Here is a 20,879-nt window from a genome sequence, read left to right on the forward strand (position 1 = left end):
AACTTTAATGTCAAATTCCCTTTATGAGTCCATTGCTCTTATACTTTACTGTATCTATTTTGATTAATTCGATTTGTTTTTAATTCTGCTCTAGTTTATTATTTGGCCTATGGGTTATTTATGATTTAAAATTTTTAAATGCATGTGGGTGTTTTTTTTGATATTGATCAACAACTTGATTACCTTGTGATAAAAGCATATAATTTTTATTAAGCAACTGTTCGAATTTTGTGAGACTCACAGAAGTATGTGATGAATTTTTATAAACGTTCCAATTGCTTGAAAGGGTGTATATTCTCGAATTGTTCTTTGTAAGTCTATGATATCAAGGCTTGCTCGTTATATTGTGAATTTGTTTAAGTTCTTTGTAGGTCTGTTGATTTTCATTTTACTTAGAATAGGATTGTTAAATCTATCCAGTGAGGGAAAAAATGTATGAATATATAGTTAATTTTTAAGTTATTTACCTGTTTGTTCCTTTTACTTTCAAACTTATGTGTTTGTGTTAGTTTATCTCTTATAAATAGCATGTAATTGTTTTTTTCAAGCTAGGTTAACTACCTTTATCTTTAATTTGATAGTCCATATATAACAGTATCTACTCATATGTTTATGTTCATTTCCATATATTTTCACCCTTTACTAGTTTGAATTTTATACATTCTATATTTAGTGCAGGGGTTCCCAGTCTCCCGGCTGAAGACTAGTCTGTGGCCTGTTAGGAACTGGGCCACACAGCAGGAGGTGAGCAGTGGGCCAGCAAGCAAAGCTTCATCTGTATTTGCAGCTGTTCCCCAGCACTAGCATCACCACCTCAGCTCCACCTCAGACCATCAGGCATTAGATTCTCATAGGAGCACTGGTCTCTGGTGCCCAAAAGTTTGAGGACTGCTGATTTTGTGGTTATCCTAAGGATTTGATCATGGGTACCTAATAGCACAAAGGCTAAAGTCATCAATACTTTTCTCAACTCTGATTAACCATCTCTTGACACATTAGTTCCCCAGGATTATAGTTATTCATTGGGTTAACTCTAGAAATTACACATTACTGTTACTAATTTAAACAATGTTTACTTAGCCTTATGAAAGCATTCTTTGCTCTATTTCTTTTTGAAGTTCACACTTCTTTATGGAATCAATGATTTCTTTCTGAAGAACAGTCTATAAATGTATCCTTCAAAGAGTCTTTTGGTAGCCTCAGAAAATGACTTTATTTTACTGTTGTTTTTGAAAATAATTTCTTTGGGTATAGAATTCCAGACCAACAACCCTTCAAAATGCTATTTCACTATCTTTTGGTTTCCAATATTTCTGGTAAGAAACTAACCATTTTGGCAATCTAGTTTTCTCTGGCTGCTTTTCAGATCTTTTATTTTTATTTTTATTTTTTTTTCTACTATGAAGGCTCATTAAGAAGTTGTATATATGGATTAAAAAAAACTATCTTTTGAAATTCCTAAACCTACTTTAATGTTTAAATTTTCAGAAGTAGTAACTAGCACCTTTGAAAACTGCTTTTCCATCATTCTCTAGTTCCTCCCATCAGAACTCAGTTAGACATTAGATCTTTTCACAATATGTTAATCTTTCATCTCACTTTCAGGCTTTCTGATCTTTCTCTCTCTGGGCTTCATTCTGTGTAATTAGCTCAGTTCTATATTTCACTTATCCTATCTTCAGCCATGACTAATCTACTATTTTGTCCATTCACTGCATTATTCATTTAAATTATTACATGTTTCATTTTTTTTTTTTTTGAAGTTCTTTTTCAAATGGGCCTGGTTAATTCTGATGCTCTCTTTTTCTTAAAACACTTTTCAAAATTCACATCTTGATGCATAGAAATTATATTTAATAACACTAAGACATGTTACTCTAATTTGACTATTTTTGCTTCTGGAGTGTTTTGTGGTGATGTTTTCCCCATGCAGTTGGTGAATTGTCCATTTAGGAAGTCATGCTGTTTGGGCTTTTATCTGGGTGAATTCTTTGAGGCTGATACAGAAAACTCATTGTTCTAGAGAAGATTTAAATTTGTGTCTACCACATATCTGAATGTACACCAGCCAGGACCTAATCTAACCTATCTAAAATTTGGGCCATACAAGTAATATAAATTACAGGTATAAATCCCATGAGTGCAGTTAGTAATTCTTAAAGGGCAGTTATTTATTTGCTTGGCCCATCTACTACCTAGATTGGAAAATCAAATATGTCCTCTGTCGGTTTTCTTTTTTTATAGTTAACGTGCTGAATATGGTACCTCAGGGATTTTGTTTTATGCAGAAGTCTTCTATTACCCCCACTGGATCAAGATCTTGTCTCCTGCCATCCCTAGGCTTTTAAAGATCCAGCTCCAGGACAGCTGGGATTAATTGCTCACTCTGGAAAATACCAAGTGTCTATCTATTGACCACCTAAGTTTACAGATTTCAGCTTTCTCAGAGAAATATTCCTGGTATCCCATTAGCTCAACCATGCATTAAAAAGTTAATATTTTCACAGGAACTTTAGATGTACTACAATAGAAACGATTTAATTGAATATCTATTTTACCATATTGTTAAAAAATGGAAGAACTAACTTGGTTCTGTATTCTGAAAATGCAATAAAGCTCTGCACATATTATGTGCACCATTAATGTTCAGTGAATGCTCCTACGTGAAGAATCGAGTGACTATTTCCTTATAAAAAAAAAACATTTCTTCTAAGATTTCTGCACATTGCTCCACATCATAATGAATGAATCATTTTGGGGGAAACAGAGAAGTTATCACTCTCTTGCTGACACATATATTTTAAATATCATGTAAATAATATATTGCTGCATATGGTAATTGAGGGTCCAAATTGTTAGCTCAACTATATTTAAACAGCTCACTCTCCTTAGATGACAATGATCATTACCCCAAGTAAAATCATTTAAAATTTTTTGTATCTTAGCTGTACTCAATGTTTTGACATGAATTTAAAATCAATCACAGAATGATAGATATCATCATGACCTGTTCAAGTATGTAAATAAGATTCAATTTTTTTCTTCATTCAAAGAACAAGGGTAGTCAGCAACAATATTCACAATGTCAGTTAAATAAAAAAGTTATAGAACAGAACAAAGTCAGTATTTCAGATGTATTTTTTCCAAAGGTAACAGAGTAAGAACATTCAGTATATTTTTCTGTATAAGGAGAAAATTTTATTAGATTTTAGTCCAGAAAACAATATACTCATTATATTATACTCTGATCCACATGCACCTAAATATGAACTTTACTAGACAATTCCCAGGTAATACCCCTTGGAAAATTAGTCACCTGTAGCTTTCTTACATATGTGCAAAATATTACTAAGACACGTATTTTTTGACACGTCCAGAAGACAACCCAATTATGTAAATGATAAGGATATCTAGACCAATGACTGGATATCATGTCAAATAAAGTGAGTGTAGACAAACTAGCAATTAATAATGTATCACTTCTCTGATTCTCTTAAGGATATTGTCATTGCTGCCAGGGCTCAGTAAGTGTAAGATGTTTTGTTACATAATTTTTACTTGAACAAACCATTTTATTTCTTAAAGAGCATCTTGATTTAAAAATCATTTCAGCTTTTACTAGTGCTTTTCTTACTTGGAAAACAAAGTTTTCTCACCTGCTCCATTACCTGTTTCCAACAATAAATCATTGTAATTAAAAATCTTCAGTTTTACCTGGGCTATCTGATTAAAAAGAGGAAAAATTAGACAGTGCCTAGTAACTAATTTCTATAATATTGAGAATATATGAACTTAAGTGAAGTGAGTATAGAATACAAATTCATGGGGTCCATTATGTCTTGCTAGGTGATAAAATACTGCTTTCACTCTTTTTGCTTTCTCCCAGTCCTCCAGTCATACTGATTTGTATATCTTTTTCTTCCATAATAGTAGGGATGGAAATATTAACTTGCGATTTACCACAGCTCTAAAGATAAGATGTCAGTAAGCTCAGCAGTGAATCTAAGACACCAGGACACATTCAGGAGGTCTCCCTTATAGTTTCCACTGCATTGCTTGAAAATCAAAATTCTACTTGTATGGAATCAAGGAAGGGCAACTTGGAGAAAGGTGGCTTTCTATTTCATTTTTTTTTCTTGGAACAAACATCTGCAGCTGTTCATGGATTCCATCTACCCCTCACTGTTTCTATTCCTTTTTGAAATCTGGTGTGTGCATTCTCTTCAGCATCTTTTCATTTTGTTTAAATCTAAGTGAAAACCTTCCATTTAAGTCTATCTAAAAAGCCCCCTTATAAATAGAGAGAGGAAAGTAAGAAATAATGTATTCGATGTGTTTTCCAACAAATCACATAGAACTGATATTTCTGACTACTGATATTATCCTCGATAATATTACCACTTGATGTTTATATCACACATTCCAGTTCTGAAAGTATTTTTGCCTCATCTGATTCTCACTTCAACCCTGAGAAGTAAGCAAAACAGATATTTCTTCTCTTACAAATGAGAAAATTCAGTCAGTCAGATAGCGATTGGAGGGTATAAAATGTAGCGGGGCAAAGACTAAATCTGAGTCTCCCGGGTCTTTATGTAACGCCTTTTCACTATTCCAGTAAGACTCACAAGGGCCCACATTCCTAAGTCTTTGAATGACTGCCAAGATTTCATGACTTCTTTGCCTGCTATCCTCCTTATCTTGTGAGGTAGAGGCAACTTTCTTCCTTCATTATTATTAATGCAGGATATTTGACAGTATGTTTTATAGAATCTCCATGATAAATTATTCAACTTGAGCTAGGAGGAGGAAATGCTAGGAATCTTAAAAATGAAAATTGAAAAAGAATGGAAAAATATCTGGAAATGGATTTTCACCCTGTCTTCAGTGAAAAACTTACTGAAGTTCAAGAAACGTATTAGGAAAAAAAAAATAAAAGGGTAAATTAAAATTTTTAAAAAGCAAAAAAGAAATTACAGAGTCCATTTTTTGGTGATTAGTTTTTGTGAGACAATTAAGATAATAGCTTCTGAAGTGACTGCAATTATATGTGGTCCCTGAGGCTTCAATAATATTAATTTTTTTTTTTTTATTATTATACTAGGAAGAAACTCGGGAAAACTTAGTGAAAATAACTGCTGTGGACTGAATGTTGGTGGTAATCCCCCAATTCATATGTGGCGATATTTAGAGGTGGTGCCTTGGGGAGGTAATTAGGTCAGAGCCCTCATCATGGGATTAGTGCCCTTATAAGAAGAGACATGACAAAACTTGTTTCCTTTTTCTGTGCCATGTGACAATACAGTAAGAAGGCAGCTACCTCCAAGTCAGGAAGAGAGACTTCGCCCAAACCAAACCTGCCAACACCTTGATCTTGGACTTGGACTTTATTTTTTAATTTTATTTACATAAATAAATTGAGGGAATCTAGGTGAAGAGCATGGAGACCGCTACTATTTTTGCAAATTTCTATGAGTTTATAATTATTTTTTAAAGTTTTAAAAGTCATTACAGGTCTGAAGAATTTGAACAGTTATTTGTAATACTGGTTGAAATTCAAAAAGGATATTTCAATATACTGTTTTAAAAGTTTTTTTCTTACCTCTGCCATTTTCCTTCTTCCATATCCTCCCCAGCTTAGGCCTTTGACATTCTTTTTTTCTTCTATGCCCCCCAGCCTATGAAAAATCTTATTTATCATTAACTGAATTCATTGTTAATCATGCTTGCCCATGTCTAAAGGAAAGAATAGCTTGGTTTATCAGAAAACCTAATTCTTTACCTTACTTCTGTTGATCTCTCAAATATAATAAAATAATGAAATACAGTAAAACTTATCATGGGCACTAGCATATGTATGTGTGTGTGTGTGTGTGTGTGTGTGTGTGTGTGTGTGTGTACATACTCTTGACCAAGATAGTAACTATCTCCTTATCAACGTAATTCTCTTCCTATCCTTATCTTAGGGATCAATAGCAACATCAAGGCAATAGAGAATACCCATTGATGAAATATACTAATCATGATGATGGAACAAGGTCCTTTTTCTTGGCTCCATCATATTTTTGCTTTTAATGATTAGTTTTCCACATGTTACCTGAGCTTGTTCCTATGAATTCAGATTGCTTGTTAATGTCTACAGCTGCTAGTGATACCATGATGCTATTCTCTCCCCAATGGGTCTATTAAGAGCCCATAACCCTGCTCTTCAAGTTCCCTAACCCCTATCAGAGGTTCTGTTTAGTCTCTGAAACTTTTACTCCACATAGTTGGAGCTTTGGGAACAGTCTGATCTTAATTTCCATCGCAAATGGAACAGAGAAATTGTCTCCCTTACCCTTTGACTATGAATAGACAGAAATTAGTCATTCCTGCCAATTCATTTTAGGTCTGTTCTTAGTGATCTGAGAGTGAAGTGTTTTCTCTTAAAGTTCACAAATGTAGATCTGGAGGATCCAAGTCTTCCTTGGAATTGGAAGGTACAACACAATGCCCATCTTCCCCATTGGAAAAATCTCTGCTCTACTGGGATAAGTGCTACCTACAACCCCAGAAAATAGGAATAGAACACTCTAAAAAAAAATTTTTTTTTTATTTTTTAGGTGAGGCAACCCTTGGTTGACCTCACAGATTATAAGGACCTTGTCAGCTTACAATCCCTTATTTTTTTTTATTTTTTACACCTAAGGAATCTGGTCTTCCTAGGTCTCCCATCCAAGTACTAGCCAGGCCTGACCCTGCTTAGCTTCTGAGATCAGACAGGATTGGGCTTGTTCAGGGTGGCATGGCCCTAGACTAGAAAGAACACTTACTTTTTAAGTAAGCAATAAACTCTATCAGGATACTGTTGTCTTTTTCTTGAAATTATCAAAGCACTTCCCAAGAATTATTTTAGTTAACAATATTAGTCCTTTCCCCCATCCCTCTCTCTAGCCTTCCCTTCTTCCTTTCTCAAATCCAGATAATTCACATTCTATGTCCTAAAGCTCTCTAAGCGAGGGACATACAAAATTGATATAAATGTAAGGTTGTAATGCTCATAACCTTGGTGGAGAAGATGCAGAGTAAAGGATTAACAAAACTTTTTCTCCTCATCATGAAAAAATTACCTTGGTTTAAGTTCCTAGCTCTGTTCCCCTTAATATCTGATAAAGATGGAATGTCAGCTACCAAGCAACACTGCTTATGGTAAAAATGAACACTGGTTGGTATGCTGCCATAAACTGGGAGGTCTGTGGCTGGGATTATAAATACATGGTGAGAAGTCTTGGCTTTGGGCTTCTGAGAGCAGACACTGGAAATTCAGTGTACCCTTCCTTGTGTGGCCCTGGAGGCTATATTCATAGGCTATTGCAAGAAATATTGTTCGTAAGAATGTGGGGCTTCTACGGCAAAATGCCTTTCACACCTACTCATGTGGCTCACTCTTGCACAACTGACATGTCACTTGGGTAGTGATGGTGGGACAGGGGAAGAGCAGAAAATAGTCCTGGGACTGGTAAGCACTCTTGCTGAAGAAATTCAGCTGTTGTTGTTTTCCTACTGGTACAATGTATTTCTATCTTCTAATTACACTTACGGTCCAATGAGTCTAGGAGTTTAACTGACCCATTGAATCTAAAACCACTGAGAGGGATGTTCTAACATTTATGCAAATAATTACCAAGTAGTGAGGTATATGCTAGCCAAGGTTTGTTTATATATAGAGTGTTATATAAGAATTTCTGCTCCAAGAGTTCTGGCCTAAGGTTGGTGTTTGTGAAATTGTGTGGTATGCAATCTAAGGAAATTTCTCCTCTTCCCACCTGAACTAATTTTCCTGTAATTTTGCATCATCATAATTAAAAGAAAATTTCATAATTGGAACTCACTAAAGCATGAAATATAAAGTATATATTCGATGTATATGCTGAGAGACTGGAAAAAGATCTGTAAAGATAATTAAAGGAATAATGACCTGCATCAAATTACAATTTTGATTTTTTTAATGGCCTCTTTCTATACATATTTCTCTTCTCCAAATGTATACTGAAAACTACCTCATACAAATAATTTTAAAGTGCTAAAAACAAGAAACTGGGAGGCTAAAATGTACCCTATATAGAAAATATTTCAACTCTACCTGTACTTCTGTATATAGATAAGTTCCCTTTTATGACTATTATAATTACCTAATTAACTATAAATAATGAGACTACTTCCATGTCCTGGCCCATAATTAATTAACTTTCCTGAATCATTCATTCAGTAAATATTTGTTGAGTACCTACCACATGCTGAGGAATGTATTAGTCACTAAGGATTCAATAGTGAGAAAACTAAATATGTAATGATGTAGTTTCAAGGAACTCCACTGGCCTGGAAATCCTGAATAACAGGCAATAATTCACAAGTCCATGTTCATTTAGCAGTAATCTGTTTTATGGTTCTACTTCTATTGGCTTCTGCAAAAATATTTGGGTAAAGATACCACTCAATGCTATACACTGTAAAATAGGCAAAAAATATGTTGTTTGCTCAAAATCAGTTAATGATTGACTTTTAGAGAAAAGTGACATTCTAAATTCTAACTTCAGTTTGTTTGAGACTCCTTCCAAATCGACAAACTGTAAAAACACTTCTAAAGACATGAGCCTTAATTTTACAGGGAGTAAGGACCTAAAATAGGTGACCCTTACATAATCCTATTTGTCTAAAATACAGGTAAATTGTGGTCATAAAATTCTGACCCACGTGCTCCCCTGGTGTCCGTTCTGCAATACTCTTTGGGATCTGAGAAGTGGGTGACATTTGGTTCCAGGTTACCTGGGAGGAGATCCTAAAGAAAACATAAGTAGCTCCAACACTTTATATTCATTAAACTATCATCATTTTAGCTTAACTGCACCAAACAACTGCTAGCCCCGTTTACTGAGAACTATTCCTGGTTCTCCTTGCAGAGTTCGTCAGGGCCATTTCTTCAAACACTGAAAGGTTCTCAACATTATAGAAGTACAAAACCAACAATTAAGGAATGCTCCGTCCAAAATATGTAATTTATCATAATCCCTAATTATCTATTCAACATTTTAGCATAGACATATTTCATTTAGAAATAACATGAGAGGGGTTTTTATTATGATGGTATTTGCATGAGTTTATAAGCAGGGATTGGCAAACGTTTTCTGTAATGGGCTAACTTGTAAATATTTCAGGCTTTACAGAACCAGGTAAGTTCTCTCTCTCTTCCTCTCTCACCCCCGCCGCCCTGTTTTTTGAAGCCTTTGAAAACATAAAAACCATTCTTAACTAGAAGGTCAATGGGGAGATTTGACCCAGAGTCCAGAGTCTGTAGTTGGCCACCTTGTGGTTTCTAGGCATGAGAGGTAAATAGAGTTATAGCTACTATGTCTTCTTGGGAACCAAAAAAATATATGCTACTTTTTCTATCTCCACTTCCTATGATTTAATATTGATACTGAATGCTGTTTTATGTAAATGAATCAACTCAACAAATACAATATATCAAAATATCTACTGATATAACAATTTCCATCTGACAGAACCTTAATACAATGTGTGGTTTACACATAAAGTTAATGCAGGTGGTCAGGATCACTTATTTATTTTTGCCAGGTAGTTTCACCAAGGTTCTCATATTTAATTTAATTATATCTGTCCAATAATCTTGCACTACATGTATTTTTGTCCCTATTTTATAGGTAAGGAAACTGATATTCTTATGGGTTAAGTGACTTCACCAAGGTAGGGTGGCCAGTTTACTGGAAAAGGACTCTTGACACTAAGTCCCAGTGTTTCTCCAACAGTAAATGGACAAACAAAAATCATGGAAGAACATGCATACATTCTCAACCACACACATACTTAGCAGGGCCAGAACAAAGTAATGAGGACTTGAGACCTTTCCTGAGAGAAACTCTCATAAGTGCACCTTCGAAGCTATTTGGATCACTGCCCACAGGTTCTTTTCAACAATGTACCATAATTATTGGTTTCCTAACTAAGCAAATAAAAAGGATATTCACCAATGATCCTACCACTAATGAAATTAATGCTGATTCAGTCATCCCTGTCCTTTTCAGTGCCAGAACTTAATGTCTCTGTGTAAACATAAAATGCAAACAAACAATACAAGGCAAATCAAGCAAATCAATTGCCTAATGATCTTTAAAAAAAAAAAAAAAGATTTTTACAATCGATGAAAATAACATTTTAGAATAGCTTTCATCACATTGAAAGCTGTTGTTGAAAGAGGACCCAGAAGAGCAAAAATGGAACAAGGCTGGCAACGTGATGGTGGCCTTAAATGAAAATGATTTGTCAATGAAATGATTCCAAATGGCCCTTGGAAAAACCAATAAAGATTTTTACAAACTGAATCCATTTATGACTCTACTAAAATTCAAATTTCATAATATTACAGAAAAACTACAACTTTAAACATGATTCATTTTTTTTTTTGCTATAAAAATGGCTATAGCTGCATGTTCTGCTAGATAATAAACAACATGTATTTTCATCATTTTAGTTTTATTGTTTAAAACACCATTTGCGGCATTCATTACGATACTGGCCACAATTTAAGTAGATTTATTTTTAATGTTTTCTCCCACCAATACCCATTTATCCCAATAATGAGTCCCTCTCCTGCACTCTCCAAACCAGGAAGGTTGTGGATTAAGTAAGAGAATAAGGAACTTGCTTTCCTCTCTTGAGAAAGCAGAAGTGGTCACAGAGATTGGGTTACTGCCATGTCTACAACTGGCTTGCTACCTTGACCTTCAATGTGTATTCTATGCAAGTCTCTTTCCATGCTTTTTTCTCAGATCACTAGAATGCATAAAACTGTTTACACCAAAAATCATCAAAGTGATATTTCCCCATGAATACGATGTGATAATAGAAAATGTCAGGGCTTGAAATGCATGCTCAGCATCGTTAAGATTTCCCTTGAAGTATTCATGCAGTTTCCTAAGTCTAGGATAAGGATCTTATTATTTCCTTAGTTGACAAATTACTTGTTTTGGCGAGGTGTGAGACCACACTTAGAGATACAGGGGCAGGCCATGACTGGAAGCCATTATGTCTGGTTTTATTTAAAATTAAAGTTAGCAATGGGGCAGAGAGAAACTCCTTTTTATACCCCAAGAGAAGTGTGTTCATAGAACAGGGGGGTATTTAAGGACTAGAGTCACATTCTTTCTTGATCAAGTATCTGAACATCTTAAAATATGAAATAAAATATGTATTAATGCTACTAAAGTTTTAACATTCAGATTGATTCATTTTTCCAGACTCTAAAAAACAAGACAAAACTATACTGATACTCAAAATTTTGTTAAAGCATTTATTTATAGTTTCTTCATTATCTTCCCCATGGAATAGTTCCAGAAAGTGTGTAGTTATAGGTGATAATCTCAGAAACAGAAAATTCTTATGATAAAATTAACCAACATTCTCTCACAAGTAAGAATTTTCCAACTCGCCCTCATCCCCATTCCTTTTATTGACAGATTTTTTTTTTTTTTCAGGTTGCGGATCACTGAATCACCAAATTGTCTCAACATTTTGACTACTTTCCAGTTCCGTGCCCATCACTGAGACAGCAAGAAAGGCAATCACAGGCCAGTTTAAATCATAATGAGGTAAGAAACTCTGTGAAGGGTGGAAAAGAGATTTAAATTGCTTAGTCAGAAGAGGCATTGTTGGGCTTTGTATGTGTCCCATAACTATCAGTCAATAGCTCAGACAATCATAAAATTGTGTCCTTTTCAAAGGGAGAAAAGCAAAATGACTTGGCAAACATTTTCTTTTCCTCTCTCTCTGCCACTTTAAAATGGAAGAATTCTGGATCCTTGCTGTTAACCAAATGGCATTTACAGTTCTCAGTTGGCATGGGGCAGCTGAGAATCTAAAACGAGGAATGCTTATTCCATTTCCATTTCCATGGAAACCAGTCACCAACTGGTGAAAACAAGGTAGATCAAATTTTGAACAAGAATGCTGAAATAATCACTGTTTTAAAACTTTTCTCTTGCATGAGGATGGAGAGTATAGTGTAATCTCAGGAACACAGAGATGTCTGTGTGGAGAAGCAATTCACTACTGCTTTACGGTTGCAACTCTTTTCATAATCACAATAACTACTGTATTTACATGAGTTTTGGGGGTCATTGTTTGAAGGACAGATTGCTATAAATCCAATGAATAAGTCATATAGTAAAATATAAAAATTAAATGACTTTTTAAGAGATTTTTGTCAAGTAAACCTTGGAGTAATCAAGTAAACCTCAGAATGTCTTTCAAAATTTATTGTCATGGGTTCCTCTTCCATGTTCTCTTAGCAAATGCATGAGGAAAGAAATGTGATTTCCATTAAATAAGTGGACTATAATCAGTTTTCTTAAAGAAACATAGAAGGAATACTCCATTTTTGAAATTCTACTATGAAAATCTGACTTTGAAAAGACCACTGAAATAACCATTAGAGAGTGAAGGTCACCTCTATGGCTCTTAGATCCATTTAACCTTTCCAAGAGAATTTTAGACTCATGCCCTCCTCTGTACCCCTGCCCCGACCCTTGCTCAAATTCAGATACCATTTTAATCGTTTGTGTATTTAAAATATAACTATCCTAAATTAAATGGAAATCATTTCCTCCAGGAAAAAAAAAAAAATGGGATGAAAAGTGTCAATGATTCATTTCACTTGCAGCTCTGTCACTAGGCATTCCTGATGACAAAATCTCTAAGTTAGCTCTAATACCATGAGTTATTATATAGGCTAGTTGGGCCTATAGTATCTTGAACATGCAGAATGCATTATCTGTAATTCTCATAGCAAATTTCAGGTAGCTATTTTGTCTCCATTTAATAAACAGGAGACAATAAGTCTCCCAGTGGCAAAAAGAGTTACCCCAAGTTATTTCTACAATCATTTAACATATTTCCCCATATCATTCACAGTCATCTGGCTCAGAAACATTTCTCTATTTCTAGCTTATAATCACAATTCAAAAGTATTACCATGTCTATTTCCCATCTCATTAATTCCAATCTCCTCATATTAGTAAAAGATAAATATGTGTAAATGTCTTGTTACTATATTTTGAGGTTGCATAACTCATTTACAATTATTATTTTTAATTTTTCAGCAAAATTCTAAACCTGAAGTTACTCCTTAAGTTGGTCCAATTATTTCTGATTTGTTTCTTTCCAACGTATGCTAAATATTTAAGAGGTTCGACCTTAATTTTTAAGTTCAACATTATAGTTAATAAGTCAGAAAACAATAATAAGAAAGCTGTGTGTATATGTATAATGAGATAGAGAGGAAGATTGATTTTCATTAGATTTCAAATCTCTGAGGGAATTTTCTCAGAAGTTTTGCTAATCAGTAATGATATCTACATAACTCATTTTCTCCTTTTCATCCTAAAATTAGCTACCAAAAACTATTTTTTAAAGCTTACACTACTTGATTTACCTCATTTCAAGAAAGGCCAGCACATAATATGTGAAAAAATATATATATCCTAAATCAAAGGTTAATTCATTTATAATTTCCTTTCTGATGGCTAAGAATGAGAATTGGTTGATGTTAATGACAAGGTCCCAGGTAACTTGCAATATTTTCTTTCAATACAAATTGCACTGTTTTTCAGAGTCTAAATAGAAACCTCTTAGTTTTAGCTATGCAAAACACTGGCAACAAGTATTCAGCAGAAAGGGAAGTTTTGTTTTCTCTTGTTCCTGAAACTGTTATACTTATTTATATTCATTTAAGACATCTAGAAGCAAAAACAAATATGGCAATTAGTGCAATTTTACACAATAATTTGGAATAAGAACAAATTAAAATTCATTCACAATGTTTACTCTGAGTTTAGATTCTTCACCTATAATATTTGAATACTTTTCATTTCGTGGCCTTTTTTTCTTTTCCTGCTTTTCTCAAGCAAAAAAGGGACAATGATCTTGAGACTGAAGGGATGTTGTGATACTCAATTTCCAACTGGGTTCAAGTAGTAATAATCATAATGTACATCGAGATAATATATTTAACAATCTCGAAGGATGGTAGAATAACAATAAGCACTTATTGAGTGCCTACTATTAAAGAGTCTGTAGTATGAATGAAGCATGCTATTTTCAGTAGTTGTAAAAAAGTCAGTTATAATTAGAGTGTAATGCAGTATGAGTTAAGTGATGAGGCTAAAAGACAGTGGGCATATTATAAATTCTTTGCACATCTAAACAGTTTAGACTTGGCCATAAAGGGTTTGAAGATTTGAGTTTTAGATAAAGAAGAGGCTCTATGGAAAATGAAGTGTCTGGCTTTTCCCCTTGACATAAATGGAAAAAGAAAATGGCTAAGCAAGAAAACACATTCTTTTCCTAAACTTATCAGGAGCTCACTAATACCAAGACACCTTCAGTCATCACTGACTTTCTCTCAGTAATGATTATTGCCTTCAACTGATGATTTTCCAAGATCCAAGTCAAATGCTACCACCTTCGGAAGACTTCCCTATAATTTCTGCCTACCTCCAGTAACTACTAATCTAAACCCTATTCCTGGAGAAATCTCACCATCCAAAATAGATTTCAAAACAGATTTTAATGTAGATATTTAAAAGGTGAGTGGTTTAGTTTAGGAAGAGGGAGCTGCACCCGTCCCACAGCCTCCTGAGTGACACCTATGCAACCTCTGAGGTCCCCCAGCAGACCCGAGGGTTCCATGAAGCACTTTTGGAACCAAAGTCTCCAAATCATATTCTGCCTAATGATTTCTTTTAATTATTGTACTGTATTAGTTCAGTGATGGATTAAACATTAAATTTCTACATACTGTGTTTATCACCAGTTTGATTCTTAAATGCTCTTCTCCTTGTAAGTATTCAAAGTCTTTTCTGAAGTAAACTGCATTCCATAAAATAAGCACTAAACGCTCACAAACCAACTGCAATTATTTCCATCAGTTAGAACATGTCTATTGCTTATGAACACTATACGGTCATGCACTGCTTAATGGCAGGGATAAGGCCTGAGAAATGCACTGTTTGCCATTAGTTTGATTATGGGAACATCACAGAGTACACTTATACAAATCCAGATGGTACAGCCTATACACACCTAAGCTATGCCATACAGCCTCTTGATCTTGGGCTGCAAATCTGTACAGCATGGTACTGTACAAAACCCAAGATTAAATCAAGCACAATAGAAAATGATGTAATCAAGAGATATGGCAAACACAATATATATGAGGTGGCTACAGATGTAACACAGTATACTAGTTTACAGCAAAAACTATTTTTATATAGGTAGAAAGAATACACTCTAAAATGACAATAAAAAGTACAGCATAATGAATACATAAACCAGTATCATAGTCATATATTATCATTATTAAGTATTGTATGGGCTATATGATACCTGATAATGACACATATATCAAGTATCTCGTGTTATACGATATATGTATCGTTATCAGGTATCGTATAGCATATACAACATCTGACTGGCAGTGTAGTTGGTTTATTTACTCCAGCATCATCACAATTACATGAGTAATGCATTGTGCTATAACATATGATGGCTATGACATCACTAGGCAATAGAAATTTATCAATTCCATTATAATCTATGGAACCACCATCATATGAGTAGTCTGTCATTGACTGAAATGTCGTTCTGTGACACATGACTGCATTCCAAAAAGAGCATTTGTATCGTGCTCCAAATTAGAGTGTATTATGTGAAATAAAGAGCATGGTTTGGACGCCAGATTCACTCTCATTAGCTTTGTGAACCTGCCTAGAATTTTACTTTCTTCCTCTGGAAAGAGGGGACACCAATGACATTTAATTTCAGGTTCTTTGCCATAACTGATTCAGTTAAGCAAAAAAGTGGCTTATTAAGAAGATATTGGCTATATATGACAAACTTACAGGTAATATCATATTCAATGGGAAAAGGCTAAAAGCATTTTCCTTAAGATCAGGAACAAGACAAGGATGCCCACTTTCACCACTCCTCTTCCGCATTATATTGGAAGTCTTAGCCACAACAATAAGACAAGAAAGAAATAAAGTGAAACTCTTGTTATTTGCTGATGACATGATACTATATATAGAGAACCCTAAAGATTTCACCAAAAACTGTTAGAACTGATCAATGAATTCAGCAAAGTAGCAGGTTACAAAATAAATATTCAGAAGTCTGTGGCATTTTTATGCACCAATAATGAACTTTTAGAAAAATTAAGTAAGAAAATAAGCCCATTTACAATTGCATTGAAAACAATAAAATGCCTGGAAATCAAAATAACCAATGAGATAAAAGATCTGTAATCAGAAAATTATAAGTCATTGAAAAAAGATATTGAAGAAGATACAAATGAATGGAAGCATATACTGTGCTTCCGGGTAGGAAGAATCGACATCATTAAAATGGCCATACTACCTAAAGCAATCTACAGATTCAAGACCCTGAATAGCCACAGCAATCCTGAGATAGAAGACCAAGGTTGGAAGTACTGCACTACCTCGTATCAAATTATACTACAAGGCTACAGTAATCAAAATAGCATGGTACTGGCGTAAAAACAGATATATTGATCAATGGAACAGAACAGAGAGCCCAGAAATAAATCTACGACAATATATGACAAAAGAGGCAAGAAATATACAGTGGGGTAAAGGCAGTCTCTTCAATAAATGGTGCTGGGAAAACTGGACATATACATGCAAAAAAAGAAACTAGACCACTTTCTTACACCATATACAAGAATAGATTCAAAATGGATTAAAGACTTAAATGTAAGATCTGAAATCATAAAACTTCTGAAAGAAAATATAAGCTGTAAACTCTCTGAAAAGTAATTTCTTTTTGGATCTATCTCCCCAGGCAAGAGACACAAAAGAAAAAATAAACAAATGGGACTACATTAAATTAAAAATTTTTGTACAGCAAAGGAAACTAACAAAACAAAAAGACAATCAACTGACTGGGAGAAGATATTCGCTAATGATACATCTGATAAGAGGTTAATATCCAAAATATGTAAAGAACTCAGACAACTCAACAACAAAAAACAATCCAATTAAAAAATGGGCAAAATACCTCAACCGATACTTCTCCAAAGAGGAAATTCAGATGGCCAATAGACATGAAAAGATGCTCAAGGTCATTAATCATCAGAGAAATGCAAATTAAAACCACAATGAGATATCACCTGACACCTGTCAAAATGGCTATCGTCAGTAAATCAAAGAAGAAGAAGAGTTGGTGAGGATGCGGAGAAAAGGGAACCCTCATACATTGTTGGTGAGATTGCAAATTGGTACAGCAACTATGGAAAACAGTATGGAAGTTTCTTTAAAAATTAAAATTGGAAATGCCTTTTGACCCAGCAATTATACTTCTGGGTATTTATCCAAAGAAAACCAAAACAGTAATTTGGAAAGATCTATGTACTCCAATATTCATAGCAGCACAATTTACAATAGTCAAGATGTGGAAGCAACCGAAATGCCCATCAAAAGAAGATTAGATAAAGAAGTTGTGATTCATATATAAATGGAATATTACTCTGCCATTAAAAAAATGAAATCCTACCACTTGCAATGACATGGATGGACCTAGACGTTATTATGCTGAGTGAAATAAGTCAGACAGAGAAAGATAAATACCATATGATTTCACTTACATGCATAATCTTAGGAACAAAAAGAACAAATTAATCAAAAACAGACTCACAAATATAGGCAACAATCTGGTGATGGTCAGATGGGAGGGGGTTTGGAGGAGCTGGAAGAATGGGATGAAGTATTAAAGAAGTATAAATTAGTAGTTGGTAGATGGTCATGGGGATGGGGAGTATGGCATAGGGAATGCAGTTAGCATTAATGTATTGGCTAGATGGAGAGCCAGAGGAGAGAAAGAGCAATTATATAAACTATATAAATGTCTAACCAATGTACTGTATACTTGAAACTAATAAAATAGAAAAGAAAAACAAACAAAACATTGTTTTACAATACATGCAATAAAAATATTTCTAGAGAAATCTAAAAAAAAAAAAAAGAAGAAGAAGAAAATATTGGGAACCCCAGGATTGTTAGGATCATAGACCAAAAAGGAAACTAAAGATGAAGAACATTTAGTTGCTCTTCAAGGAAAGGTCTGCTGAGAAGGAGAAGAACACAGGCAAGTGAGTGAGCGCTTACCTGGCCTCTTCTGTCACTAGGCTGCACAGGTGCTACCGGTGTTTAGAATCTAGACCACATAACCTGTGCCTTAGACTAGAGCAAGGGAGGATGAGCAAGTTATTATCTAGCATTTTTGGCTGCCATCTGGAGAAATCTTGGTTCTTCTACAAGACTCCTAAGACAGAACATTTCTTGTATATAAAGAATTCAGATACTGGGAGGTCAAAACAATTACCTACTACCTATCTGATAAGAATTTTTACAAGACAACTGAGAATCTGCATAAAAATTCTTTGTGAAGTCTAAACTTCTAGATAAATTATTATTCTTAGTAAATGGCTCCTCTGTATTTGAGAAGGTAAGATTGATATGACTTCAAATGTCTAAAGCCAGTCAAGGGAATAGGAACACTTGCTCTTTTTTCTCATTCTCTCATGGAAAACATATACTGACCCTGCTGAACTCTATTTGGACTTGGCTGAGTTTATAGCCCAAGGCAAAAGCAGCCGAGGTTTCTTTGGGGGGCAAAGTTGTTCTCTACTCCACCGCCCAAATCATGTGCCAAGCTTCTCAAAGCTACAGAACTACTCACAGGAAAATCCAATAAGTAGCTTGTGTGTATCGAGTTTTAAAATTATTATAACCACATAGCAATAACTTTTCAAGTATGAACAACACGTAGTGTTTGTCCATGTATCAGTATGAGCATGCTCTTTACAGGGTATTGCTTGAAATATTCTCTCAGTGTATAAAACGATCATTCAATTTTATTTAACAACTTATCTAGCAGTTACTTGAACCTCCTCCCCAATACACATTTTCCTGTTCCACTCCAAATCTATGTATGTTATATTCATATAGATTTCAGAAGCCTACACAGCTTATAAGAAAAACATGTGAATTTAAGATATGAGTACCATTGTTAACAAAGTTTACTCTCTTAGTACAAGAAGAAACAGCCAAATTAAAGAAAAGAAAAAACCATGACAGAAATGAAGAAGTTATGAGTATTCTGTTTCGACCAGGATGAATTAAACATGAATGAGTTAGTGTCCCTTATAATTGAAATAAGTTTTACAATGGGAATTCTAACACAAGCTTACAGAAACACAGTGAGGAAATTAGATGATAAATGGAATCAACTAATAGAAAAACAGTACACATCATCATAAAATATGAAAAGATATTCATATAATCTGCAATGGCTTATCTGAATATCTTCTTGTATTTGCATTGGAGCTGCAAAGATTTCAACAATACAAATGAACACACTCCTACTAATGTAACAGCGAAATAAATGGATCTTGTCCCTATATATCCATGATGTAGAATGTGGTTCCACCATTATAATGCTACTAGTAATACTGCCCATAAGGGCTGAACAATTTGATACAAATTCAACTTACAGAAGATTTAAGCACAGTTGCTGTGGCATCCCTATACCGGGAAAAACCATAGTCATGATAATGGGACTCTAGTGTCCCATAAATGATATGCTACAAAGGGCATATGATAAAGCAAATCCATGGCTGTGAGGGGAGCTGCTTCTGAGGTTGTCCCTCACTTTGGGGACCCCTTTATCTTCCATTTGAATTTAATGCCAACAAAGAGAAAACCTCTAATTCTTTGATTTATTTTCCCATTCAAACCCCACCTTTGTTTTGTTTTTTTCAGATACTCTATTACCCAAACTCCCACAATATTCCTATGTGATGCGTAGAATGGGTAGATAAAAGATTTAATAAGCCAATCGACTGTTTTCATTTCAAATAGTTTCCATTTTTTAAAAAAAGCATTAAAGAGACTTATTCTTTTAGGGAAAAAAACCCCACAAATTTTATGAAAGAGTCAGACGTGCAATAAAATTAACACAAGTCACAATTAAAATTATTGAACAATCTGAGTTCTAGTCAGACAACCTAGGAAATACTCTGTAAACGGGTGCCAAAACTGGGCAATTGCTACATACAAATGTGTGCTTCTTTCTCCGCATGATGACAACATCATGCTAGAACCTATGGGAAGATCAAGGTAAGAGGATGGTGGAAAAAGAAAGGGATCTGTGACAACCTGATACAGGGGCTGCTGGAGGGTTGGGAAGAAAATGAGAGTCTATATTTGGTAATTGGGACAGGCATGGGAGGGGGTATGATCCTGTAAGGTTAAACCTCAGAGGAGGAAAAACCAACCAAAAGCAAAAAGGTCGTACAAAATTTTTAGCAGTCAGCTAATCTTAGCCCAGGATGTCACCACAAGGTATTTTATCTGCAATTCATGCAAATTCAAATGCATTTACTAGCATATGTAAATTATATGCAGATGGTGTGGGGATATCTAAAAATAGGAAGAGGTAAACTCTTCTAACAAAGGTCAGTCTTTTCTAAAATTCATGAGATGGCAGTTTGTCATGATGAGGACACGTGGCAGAGGAAGTGGAGATTCAGGAGAATCTGCTGGAAAATTACAAGTAGTCAACTGCTCTTTTCAATTTCTCTGAGCTATTTTCAGTGTTCTATAGGCAAGAGAATTCACCATAATTCCCTAAAGCAGGATACGAGACTCCATACCCTTCTTAGGAGAGGAGGTTTCTGATGCCCATACGCTCCTCTTGGGCACAGTCTTTTCCTCCTACAGAAAATCTTTCTTTCACAGGACACATTTCCTTAT

The 20,879-nt window shown here is 34.6% G+C and overlaps 1 protein-coding gene across 4 annotated transcripts in view; it reads right to left on the bottom strand.

Moving 5' to 3' along the window:
- Positions 1-20,879, bottom strand: part of PCSK5 (proprotein convertase subtilisin/kexin type 5) — a 400,819-nt gene that overhangs the window by 252,869 nt on the left and 127,071 nt on the right. The window lies entirely within an intron of this gene.

Source organism: Rousettus aegyptiacus, unplaced genomic scaffold (assembly GCF_014176215.1).
Source record: "Rousettus aegyptiacus isolate mRouAeg1 unplaced genomic scaffold, mRouAeg1.p scaffold_m13_p_3, whole genome shotgun sequence".
In the NCBI taxonomy this organism is placed as follows: domain Eukaryota; kingdom Metazoa; phylum Chordata; class Mammalia; order Chiroptera; family Pteropodidae; genus Rousettus; species Rousettus aegyptiacus.